General features: G+C 48.9%; 1 protein-coding gene across 4 annotated transcripts in view; it reads left to right on the top strand.

The window, feature by feature from the left end:
• Positions 1 to 1,422: 1,422 nt before the first annotated feature.
• Positions 1,423 to 11,744, top strand: part of DAG1 (dystroglycan 1) — a 48,682-nt gene continuing 38,360 nt past the window's right edge. The window contains exon 1 of one of the 4 annotated variants that reach the window (XM_061396877.1): positions 1,423 to 1,598. The gene's annotated coding sequence lies outside the window, so the exon portion shown is untranslated. The other 3 variants (XM_061396879.1, XM_061396876.1, XM_061396878.1) reach the window with 3 other exon arrangements.

Below are 11,744 nucleotides of genomic sequence, written 5' to 3'. Positions count from 1 at the left end.
TGTTTTGGGAAAACACACACATACACACACACACACACATATATGTAATTATATAGTCAGACACTAAAATACCCAGCAGAATCTCAAGCTGCAAAGCAGTGTCTGGTGTGCCTTTTTGGGTGGGTGGGAAACTCTGTAAGCTGAAGGAGTGAATGAAAGAATGTATTTTGTTTATAAACCTGAATAAATCCCTGCATTTTTAGCCTTTATGAAGCAGCAGAGTTTTAAAACTGGATTTGAGAGGCCATCCATTTTTCAGGCTTAACATCCAAGGGATGATCAGGGAATTTGGGACTTTTTCCCGGTTTTTAGTTCTTTTTCCAGTTCATTTCCAGTGAATGAACCTTGGAGCCTCTGCATTTAAGTATAAAGAATCACAAACAGGTATGTGTGCTGGAGACAAGGCGTTCTTTTTGCTCTCTGAAATTTGCTTCTTCCAGTTCTCCCTATCGAGGGGGAGAAAGCAGGGGAGACCAAGAGCTGTTGGGATTCTCTGGGAGGAATCCGAGGCAGGCAGCAGCCAGTTCTGTGTTCAGAATGTACTTGCTGACAAGAGTGCGGGCCTGGAATTCCAGGCTGGCCCCGGGCCCAGAAGGGGATGGAACCATCCTGAACAGGGTTTGGGGAACAGAGCCCACCTCAGGTCACATCCCCAGAGTCATCCCTTATCTGTGGAGTCTGGGGCCTTTGAGATAGTGGGTCTAGGTAAGCCCTGGGGAGAGTGAGAGTCTTTAGGACCCTCTCCTTGAAGGGAGACAGACCTCAGCAGTAACTCCCAGCCCTTTATTCACCCAACTCCCTGAAAGAATGTGGGGCCTCGAGCGAGTGACCAGTGCCAGCGGGTCAGAGCTATTTCTGGCGGCTGAGGAGGCATCGGATTCCGGGTGTTCAGGGCAGGAGGAGGAGGAGGATGGAGGAGGGTCAGGCCTGAGGCGCTTCCCGGACGCGTCGGCCTGCTGGGGGCTAGGCCCCCCGGAGAGGGGCCGGCTTCCTGTTCTTCCGGCCCTCGCCTCAGTTTCCCCATCAATATAAGAGTCGGGCAACGGGGCCATCATCGTTCCAATCTGGAGGACGCTTCCTGATTGTTTTCTTGGTTTACACATAACCTGATCTGAGTTTGAAGGAAATCAGGAAGGCGGAAGGCAGTCTATGGGTGGCCAGTTGCGGCCGGGCCAAGTTATCCAGCCTGACCACCCGGGTAGGCTGGATGTCTGTCAGACGCCCAAATGCCTGAGGTAGGGTGGGGAGCCCCTCCCCCACCGCTAGTCCTGAGCTCTCTGGGCAACCCGGACGGGCCGAGGCGTGTCCCAGGGACCGACCCGGCGGGCCGCGGGCGGGATTTCCAGGATGGAGGCGTGTCCTTTCGAGCGGGGGCGTGGCGGGCCAATGAGCGGAGCGGCGCGGACGGGGGCGGGGCCTGTGCGCGGGTGCGGCGCGCTGCGGGGCGGCCGACGCAGGCAGAAGCGGGCGTCGCGGGGACTGCCGGTCGGCGCCGCGCGGAGCTGGCCGCGGGATTGGCTGCGGCACTCGCGTGTCAGGGGGTTGCTAGGCTTCGGTCGCGCGCCCCGCCCTTGCGCTCCGCGCCCTCTCGCCGCCCGGTACGTGCTCGCGCGGAGGCTGCGGTGCGGCGCTCGCGCTCCTGGGGCTCGGCGGCGGCGGCGGCGGCGGCGGAGGCGGCGGCGGCGGCGGCGGCGGAGGCGGGAGCTTCGCGCCGAGTCCCCGGGGAGCAGTGGCGGCGGCAGCGTGTCGCGGCCGGAAAGAGCGAGCACCTGCCGCGGCCCGCCCGGCGGCGCTCGGTGAGTGCGCCGCCCGTGCACTGCCGCCGAGCCTGCCAGCCCAGGCCCCCCATCTCCGTCGCCGGCGGAGCCTCCCGAGGAACACCTGCTGCTGCTCGCTATTTGGCCCGGGGCGGGGACACGGTCGCGGACGTCCTTGCGGGTGAGGCGGCGGCGGGGCCCGGGTAGAGCCGCCCCTTGCTCTCGGCCCCTCAGGCACAGGCTGGGGGCGTCCAGAGTCCGGGCCCGGGCTGCGCGCCGCGGCGATGGGCCAGGCCTCGGCCCGGCCCGCGCTCCCGGGAACGCGGGGCCTGCGCGTCGGCCGCGGGCGTGTGCGGCCGGCCTGCGGACTGCCTCCCGGGCTTCCACCGAGGGTCGCGCCTCCCAGCTTGGCCAGATCCCGAGGTTGGGGCGTTGAGCCCCCTCAGGAGGCGGGGAAGGGCGCCGCAGCCGCCGGAGCCTGAGCTCAGAGGCTTGGGGTCACCCCTTCACACACAGACATACTTGGGCTTCTTTGGAAGCCTGCTGCTACCTTTTCACCTTTTCACTTAGTCTTTGGAAAACGATCTTCACCTGCAGGAATATTTGGAAAAATGTCTTCGGAGAAATGGCTTTCTGGGTTTAGAAGGCTTCTGCTGTAAATTTCAAGTTAATTTCACACCATCTCAGCTGCTGATGTAAAATGCATATTTTAATCTCTATGACTTGAGAAGCTCTAAGACCTGTGAACTTCAGAATGAGTTTTAATGGTGACCGTAAAGTTTGGCCTTGGTGAGAGCTACACGGCCTGGGACAGCACGGTTATAGCCTAGAGTTCTAACTTAAGAGCCCGGCCTGCTGCTTCCCTAAATAAGCGAGTAGACGTGATTCCTGGCTTGGAAGCCAGACTTCTGTGCAGGGAGGTGGTGTTTACAGGACATCAGTTCAGAGGAAGAGTTGAATGTGCTACCAGGTGTTTGGGAGTTTGGTGTAGATGGGTTGTTGTAACTTTATCAGGTTGTTCTATGCTTAGCTCTTGAGAGAGGTAATTTGGGGATGTGCTTTTTTCTTAAAAAAAAAAAAAGAATTCAACATGGGAGGCATAGTTTGAATATGGAGAAGTTGAATTGAACTTTGCTGGCCTTGGAGCCAAGTAATCAGAGCTCCTGGCATGCGTGCTTAAAGGAGATTGAGGAGCCATTTCTTGGAGCAGTGAGATTTGGGGAGGGAGTTCGATGAGCCTCTTGAAGGCTTGCAGGATACTGTGTGAAAGGAGACGCAAGCAATGCAATTTGAGCAACAGACATCTGATTGGAACATGAAAGCTTGTGTTGCTGTGTACCTCTGTTGAAAGAGGCAGAGAGCCAGCCTTCACTGTTCTGAAAAAGTGATTTGGCAGAGTACATTCATTTATTTAACAAATACTTGACTTCACTACTTACCAGATTCTGTGGTAGGTCCAGGGGACCCATGTATTGGGTTGGCCAAAAAGTTCATTGAGATTTGTCCATATACTTTTCCAGAAAAGCCCTAACAATTTTTTTTATCCAGCCCTAAGAAAGAGCCTGGTTCTGCCCTTATGGAAGTCAGTATGGTGGGCAGTGGGGGATGGAGGACCTGTGATTGATAGTGTCTGCCCACTCAGTGTGCTCAGATGGTTCTTGGGAGCCTGAGGAGAGAGGGAATTCCTGAGCCAAGGCTTGCAGGGCCAGCAGAAATTAGCTGGGGGACAGCAAGGTCCCGACTCAGGGAACCACATGTACATGAGTGCCTAAAATAGCACCTGTGAGTCCTCCAGCTTGAGAGGTGGGGGCCCCTGGCCTTTCTCTTGTGCCAAGGAATTCAGACTTCAAATTCAAGGTGCCAGAGTCTGGGAAGGGTTTTCCTCGGTGGAGTGGTGTGGTCCAGACCTATGTTTAGAAAGGTCTTGTTGGTGGCCACATAGGTGGTGCAGGAGAGGATGGGAAAAGGACCTAGGGCTCTGAGTTAAACCCTTAGAGGACAGATGAGGGTGAAGGAGCCAGCCTAGGAGGCTGGCTGAAAAGTTTGAGCAAAGGGAATTCCAAGCTGTGATGGGGGAGGAGGCTCTATTCAGGAATGTGTGGGCCAGAATATTTAACATGACCAAGGCTTTAAATCACCTCTTTTGTAAATTTGCTAGTGTCTCTTGAACATTGAATATGGTGGAATTTGGAGGGACCCTTGGGCCACTTAGACTGGGGTTGTTGTTTACGAAAGGAGAAGCATAGCATTTTTTTTTTTTTTGGTTAATCTTAACCTTATTTCTCACTTGAACTGGGAGCATCGCAGTTTTTCTTGGGCAGGGCTGGTATATTAACCCCTGAAGTAAATAGATACGTGTTCATCCTTGTTGAGGCAGATGAGCGCATGTTCAGTCCTTTAACCTCACAGTCATTCCAGCCTTTCCTGAGCTCTAGATCAGTGATGCGATGGATCTACACCAGCACAGTCTAGGGCCTTCGGAGTTTCTGCTCTACGTGCACTATTGTGAATGCTTCTGAGAGTCCTTTCCAGTGGCTTAGCAAACTGAGTCACAGATGAAGGAATGTTCCCAAGGTCACACAGCTGTCATGTGGCGGATTTAGGATTTGAACCCTGGTTGGACGTTTGGCTATACCCATCTGTGTTTGTGTTGTATCAGACTAATAATGGTCTCAGTTGGGTCCTTCTCTGGCAAAGACCAAGCCCAGGTGTTTGGTGGTGGGCAGAATGCTGGGATGATATGAGAAAGGGATCAGTGATCCCACATGGAGCTCCAGGAACATGCTTTGAGGGGCTATTTTCAGAAATCTAGGGTTTATCAGAGCCTTCTTGAGCCCTGCGCTGGTGGCTCTGGGCACTGTACTAAAGTAAGCCAATGAACTTGGGTCCTAGGCTGGAGAGGGCAGACCTTAGGGGAGAACTAGATTTGAGCTAGACCTTCAAGAAGGGTTAGTGGTTTGATTGGTGAAGGAGTGGTGGCAAGAAGGTCACAATTGCGTGGAAGAAAAAGAAGTGAACAGAGGAAAGGGGCTGGGGCGGGGAGAAGGCTGGGCTGTTTTTCTGTATGTTCTGGAAGGTTGAGTTGGAGTCAGAAGGCCACATGGAGAAGTTTGATGTTATGGAAGAACAGGAAACCTTGGCGATCTCAAAACACACTGTGATGGGATCAGCTCTGGGTTTTCAGAAGTGAGCCCCCATTGTGAATGTTGAGGTTGGGCTGGATTAGAGACAGGTTGGTTAATTACTGCTGTGGTCCACTGGGGAGATAGTGGCTCTGAACTAGAACAGTGGTCAGCAGGGCAGTGGAGATGAAGAAGGTTCAAGATGAGCCAGTTCAGCAGATGTTAGGGACCTGAATGCTGCTGGTACCAGGAGGGATCTACCACAGACTGAGGCAGGAGGTTGACAGTGAAAAGATGAGGATATGAGGCTGCATTAGCCAAGCACTGATAAGGACTTGAGAAACTCCGAATAAAGAAGGGCCCCTAGGGAATTCCCTGGTGGTCCAGTGATTAGGACCCTGTGGGTCACTGCAGAGGACTGGGTTCGATCCTTGGTCCGGGAACTAAGATCCCACAAGGTGTGTGGCATGGCCAAAAAAAAAAAAAGAAGGGCCTCTAGATTGCCTGAAGTGGGGAAGGCTTGAGTTTCTGTGGCAGGCAAGCAACAGGGCAAAAAAGAGGTAAACTTAACGAGAGAGCACGACTTGTTGACCCACTTGGTAGGTAGAGGGAAGCATCTATACTTTCAGATACTCAGAATCATGGTGGGTGTAATGTAGCTTTAGACTGGATTTCAGGTAAAGAATTGCCAGTGACTTGCACATTTGACCTGTGCAAGGCAAACTAAAGGTGTCCCATGATGGTGTGACGTCAGAGCCCCTTTACCCCATGCTTCCTTTTTAAGTTGGTTTTTTTTTTGATCGTAGCCTTCTTGATAAGAGGCACATAACTAGTCGAGCTGAATGGCAAGTGGTGATAGACTGATTTTGCGGGTGGGCAAGAATAAGAGTGAGGTCTTCCGAGTTGTTTTTTTTTTTTAAGATTTTGTTTATTTATTATTTTTACTTGGTGTGCCAGGTCTTAGTTGGCGCATGTGAGATCTATTCCCCAACCAGGGATTGAACCCGGCCCCCCTGCGTTGGGAGAGTGGAATCTTAGCCACTGGACCACTAGGGAAGTCCCGTCTTAAGAGTTTTTTTCCTAACCAATGTAGGAAGTCAGCAATGAGAAGTTTGACTCAATATTCCAGGTTCCGGGGTACCTTGTTTAGATTTGAGCGACTGCAAGAGGGTAACGGCTTGGAGGCTGGAGGCTTCCAGAGTATCAGAGAAGTAAGAAATGCGGGTGTGAACATGGAAGGGGACCCAGAGGGGGACTAGAGTATTGAACCATAAGGGAACTCTGAGTGAGAATACAGGTAGTGTGGGCTTCTAGGTGCTCTGTGTATTGGTCAAGGATTTCTCCCTCCTCCACGTTCAGGAGTATTTCTGTGCTTTTCCAGTGTTACGGTTTTGTTGCTTAAGCCCCCATCTTTCTCTGCTGTTCCTGGGTTGACGCTCCAGTCCTAGAATAAGATGTTGGTGGTTTTCCATATGCAGGTAATTAATCTGGTCATTTCCCAGTAGGTCTGTGTGTGCCCATGTTTTTGGGCACTAATTTAAAGTAGTCTTCCTTTGAGTTGCATAACCTGCTTCGCCTTTTGACCGGCACTCTTCACTCTGATCATTAGTCAGTGATACTGCTCAGATAGCAATTTCTATAAATAGGATTTTAGAGTAGTTTACAAAATTACACCAGCCAGAGGGCTTAATTTAGCCCTAGTGAATAGGGTTTCCTATTTTCCCATTCCTTGGGTTTGAGAGAGCTAAGCATTTTCTTAGCTTTGCTCTAGGTCCAGGGTGGAAGGATGGATGGCCTGCCATGGTACAGTATCATGAACTGAGTGTGTCTAAGTTGATGAAACTGTCCTGTGTTCTGTGTTGGAATGAAGTAAATCTGAATGAACTTTTGCAGTATGTTGACTTAATTTATATTTTACAAGTAGAATCCTAATGGGAATAATCAGCTGAATATAAAAAATCATTTTTATAACAGTGTCTTTAACCTACACATCCTGTGATGCATTTAATAGTGTTTAGGTTTTGCTTCTCAGTTATACCTTCTTGAGCTAATTATTTTTGAAAATACCCCTGTCTAAATTTTAGACATCGAAATTAATTTTGTATGTTTTGAAACTGTTTATAATTTTTTGATCCTAGATTGACTCTACAGAAGACATTTCATTTTCTTTGTCATCCTTTGGCAATAAAGGGTGACTGGTGGTGTGGGCAGATTGAGTGGCACGCCCCACTTCCTTTGGAGGTGGTGGTTGTGGTGTATGTAATGCCGCCTTGGTTGTGGACATTCACCAATATCGGTTCCTTCTTTTCCTGTAGGGCTTCTGCTCTCCAGGAAGATAAGGCTTTTTTTTTTTTTTTCTGTCCTTGCTGCACGGGATGTGGGATCTTAGTCCCCCTGCAGTGGAAATGAGGAGTCTTAACCACTGGACCACCAGGGAAGTCCCCTTAAGATAAGGGTTTTAAAGCAGCCTGGCACTAGAGCTTGAAGAAAGGTACTTGGAAAGGGAGGTTGCTGCTAAAGCAAGAGGAGGGATAATCACGTACTTGGCAAAATGATCATGGAATTTTAAAACACTGTAGTGGGGCAAACGCTGTATTAAATAATACATGTATTTAAAAAAAGAAACACGGACGATGAAAAAGTCGAAAGTAAGGGGAAAATCTCTTGTCTTCCCCAACTTTATTCCTTCTTTAATGCTAACAACACATGGTTAATCTCAAAAAATTCTAAAGGATTTTTGCACAGGGGAAAGAAATCTTTCTTCGATCTATCCCCTCGGTCACTGCTTCCCCTCCCTAGAAGCAGCCGGCATCCCCTGATTCCTGGGTGTCCTCCAGAGATGGCTCTTGGGCAGCACTTTTACTGAGTTAAAATTTAATTTTTAATCTTGCTTTTGCCCTCCCAGCATTATAGTATTCATTGTTCTACAAATATAACATTTCTGATGGTTAACCTGTCTTTAGTTCTTACACGGTTGTTAATCTTACTTTAGTTATAGTAGATAATATTGCAGTTGACATCTTTGTACGTAGGTTTTTTTTTTTTTTTTTTTTTAAGAATCTTTTTCTTACCTCCACAATATTAAATATAAAACTTTTGGGAAAAGTGCAGTGTGACTTACACTTTTGAAGGAGCCCATTTATAACATCAAGTGAGGCAGGTTTGTATTGAATGTCATTTTTTAAGCACTGTGTACATTTTCCCTAGTCTCTTTTCTGTGACTTGCATGTGTGTGCAATTTTTGGAGCTGCCTGGAGGCCAAGACTCGATATTCCCTGCCATTGGGGGTATGTGTAGCCACAGATTCATTCCTGAGGCAGTCACAGCCCTCAGATACCCTAAGTATAGGGGAGTGTGCCAGTTGAGGGAAGCTTAAGGACGAGTGAAGCCCTTGGAAGGATGTGTCATACTCAGGGAAAAAGAGGCCAGTGCCCATTTTCGTCTGTTTTGGCGTTTGCTCTTCATTTCTGTGGATGTTGAGTTTTTGTATATGGAGTATGGGAATCCATAAATAAGAAGCACTGCTTACAGAGTCCTTTCTAATAGCTGGTGTTAATGTATACGCATTGAAACAAATTCGTGGAGTTGGAAGATGCCTGTTTTGGCAAATGTTAGAGTTGTCTCTGTTTTACTTCTCACTGCACTGGGAACATTTCCCCCGGGAATTCCAGGGGTTGATAAAGGATTACTTAAGGAGGCTCCCGAGGCTGTCTGTGGCCGAAGTGAACCAGTTCTGCCTTGGTTTTCGGAAATGCCTCTTTTAATTAGCCTAGTTGTTCTCCAGGGCTGGGTTGATTCTTTAGCTGGTTTTTGCCAAGGAAAATGATGAAGTCAATGATAGAATTGCAAATACTATTTTCTTTTTATTTGGCTGTTAATCAGCACGTGGTACACCATCCATTTTCTGGGCCCTCACTATACAAGAAATGCTTTCATAAAGCATTCATCTCTCGTCGCTGTAAATATCCTGTTCTGCTTGGGCTGGTGGGTTGTCTTTGCGTTGGATCTGCTCTGACCTCAGGGAGCCTCACATACTGGATTTTTGAGTAGTAGAGACTAGCCTGATGAGTAGTCCTTGAACAGGGGGGCATTCTGGGTCTTGTGGGAAATGAGGAAGTGTCGAGAACTTTGCCCCACCTGTTATGTTAAGCATCCTGGACTAAGTGTCTTTTATTTTTAGACTTTTGAGCAAGGTTGGGAAGACTGAATTGCCTGAGTAGAGAAACTTGGTAGGAGGAGACTAGAAACTCTTTATTAAAGATCTAAAAACAGAATTCATTAAAGTCACAGATAACAGAATTCCTGTCTCCTTTCCTTCTCTGTGTTATTCCCAGCTGTTGTGTCTGCTTCCCTGGAAAAGATCACAGTATTTTGTCAGGAGGGTCAATAGTACAGACTTAACACACTGCATTTGCCAGTCTGAGTATGTGCTTTATCCAGTTTTAAAAGTAGTCTATAAAGTGACTGGATTCCTGGGGACTGGGAAGAAATCTTTAGCGGGAAAGATTGATTGTTCTTGCAGTACGAGCCCTGGGCTGACGGGGACTGTGGGGTGCCTGAGCGTTTGTTTATTTTTTTTTTCCTTCTGGTTGGACACTGTTGACCAGAGAGAGGACACCTGTGTAGGCCACCTCATCCACATGACTTAATCAGTTGGCACCTTAGGACTCCCTTCTGGTTTTTCAGGAGGGGTCCTTTCTGGCTAGCGCAGCTAGAAGGGAAAATGGCTGCTCAGGCTGTCTTCTTCCGCAGGCCTCTGCTGCCCTGGGCTGCCTGTGCCCTTTCCCTCCATGTGAGGGGGTGAAGGAATGTCCCGGCCTCCCCTCTCCCCTCCTGCCATGCGCTTCCAGGGAGAATGGGGCCCATTGTGGGCTGTGCACAGCCCTCCACTTAAGTGTCCGGCCTGCCGTGGCCTCTCTTCAGTCTGCTGTGGCAACGGGATGCTGAGGGGGCCACGAGCCCGACGAGCCGTCATTTCCTCACAGGCTGCCCTGCCATTCAGGAGTGCTCTGAGCCACGGTGCCGGTGCTGTTTGCCCTTGGGGCTGCGCTCTGATTTTGTTATGTCTTGGTCAGCATTCTTGTGGACCCCTTTCCAGGGCTGAGCTCACTCTTGCGGCAGATCTCAGGCCATATTTGGAGAGGCAGGCCTGCTGCTCCCAAGGGTGACTGAGTGCTGGTCACACGAGGCTGGGGAGTTGCCCCGGGCCTTTGTTGTGGGAAGCATCGGATTTATCTATTTGTGAATGAAACTGGACTTAGATTCTTGCTTTTCAAATTTATTCTGGCCTTCAGTTGTATCTCAGTAGAGCTGGGGAAAAACTTACTTTGGTGTTGAAGATGTGAAATGCTGGAATATGGGATAGGGGAAGCCAGAGAGACTCAACTTAAAATGTGTGTGTGTGTTTTTAAATTTATCTGACTGCACTGGGTCCTGGTTGTGACATGCAGAACTCTCAGTTGTGGCGTGCGGGATCTAGTTCCCTGAGTATGGATCGAACCCAGGCCCCCTGCGTTGGGAATGCAGTCTAAGCCACTGGCCCACCAGGGAAGTCCCGAGATTCAGCCTATTAAGAAACAGGTTTGTTCTGGATACGGGAGCTCTCTCTTGATACCAAACTGCCTTACCCATCAGGTAGTTCTCCTGACCCCAGGCCAGTGTGTCCTTGGGAAAAAAATGTAAGAGATACTTAATGATTTAAAGGAGACCTTAAAGACTTAAAGAGTGAACAGATAGAGGTCACTGGCTGCTTCTCTTTCGAGGGTGTTGGCATCAGATAAGGAGCCAGGTTTGTCATCAGCAGTTGTTTAGCAGGTTCTGTGAGCAGGGTAGTTGAGCGAGCTGGTAGTGGAACGGGAGATGGAGAAGGCCCAGTCAGGCCTTCCTGGAGCTGGCGAAGGCCTTTTCTACATGAGGTCTATATTGATTGCCTGGAAGGCCACTGAGAAATTTGCTCCTCTAAAACCCAGGTAGGTTGACTTTGGAACGGTCCTGGAAGTTGTTCTTGGAAGGCAGCTAAGCTACCCACTATACCACGAATGCCTCGATTTGAAATTGTTCTTGCTCATAGTAAAAAAAAAAAAAATCCATTCTTCCCATGATGCTTCAACATGCACAGTTTCTTTGTTTTCTGGGAAGTGTCTTGTGAAAGGAGCAGCTGGTACTTGCATTGCCCTGGATGTTTGCCTTCCTCCTACGTTTTTTTTTCTTTTATTACAGAAAAAAAAAATTTTCAAGCCTATTTTAACCTGCTACCTGAGCAGAGTGATCTGCTTCCTTCTCCGTTTTAAGATTGGGAGTGGCGCTCGTTTTTATCAAATAAAGGAATAAAACTTGCTGTGCTGAGATAATACTGCAGATGCCAGCTCTTTTTATAAATGATACTGAGTTTTCTAAAGGAGAGTTGTTCTTTCAGATAGTGCCTCATCATGCTATGGTCTCTTGGGTCGTGACCTCCCAAGAGGTGAGGTCTACCCACTAAAGGCCCTTGCTTTTTAGCAAGACAGGCAAGGACCTGTGGTACAAGTTCGATGAGGTTGGACAGTGAAAACACTGAGTACCCTCAGCAGTAGAAACCTGAGCCTGAGAAGGGAATATACCTTCTCAGGTATATACCAAGAGAGCTCAGAGGTCCTGAGCTCTCTTGTCCCCGCTGCCTCAAGAAAATCAGGAATCTCATCCCCGTAGGCTGCTGAAGAGAAAGTATAACTTTCTGGTAGTGAGTCCTACACCTCTCCGTAATTGGTACCTGTTATTCTTACACTTGTACCTTTTTCTGGTATAAACTTGAGAGTCTAGTATTTAATAATTAAAAAAAAAAGTGTTAGTTGCTCAGTCGCATCTTGACTCTTTGCAACCCCTTGGA

This window comes from Bos javanicus, chromosome 22 (assembly GCF_032452875.1).
Source record: "Bos javanicus breed banteng chromosome 22, ARS-OSU_banteng_1.0, whole genome shotgun sequence".
NCBI classification, from domain to species: Eukaryota; Metazoa; Chordata; class Mammalia; order Artiodactyla; family Bovidae; genus Bos; species Bos javanicus.
Note: the sequence above shows the minus strand (reverse complement) of the source record. Positions and strands in the feature narration are given on the sequence as shown.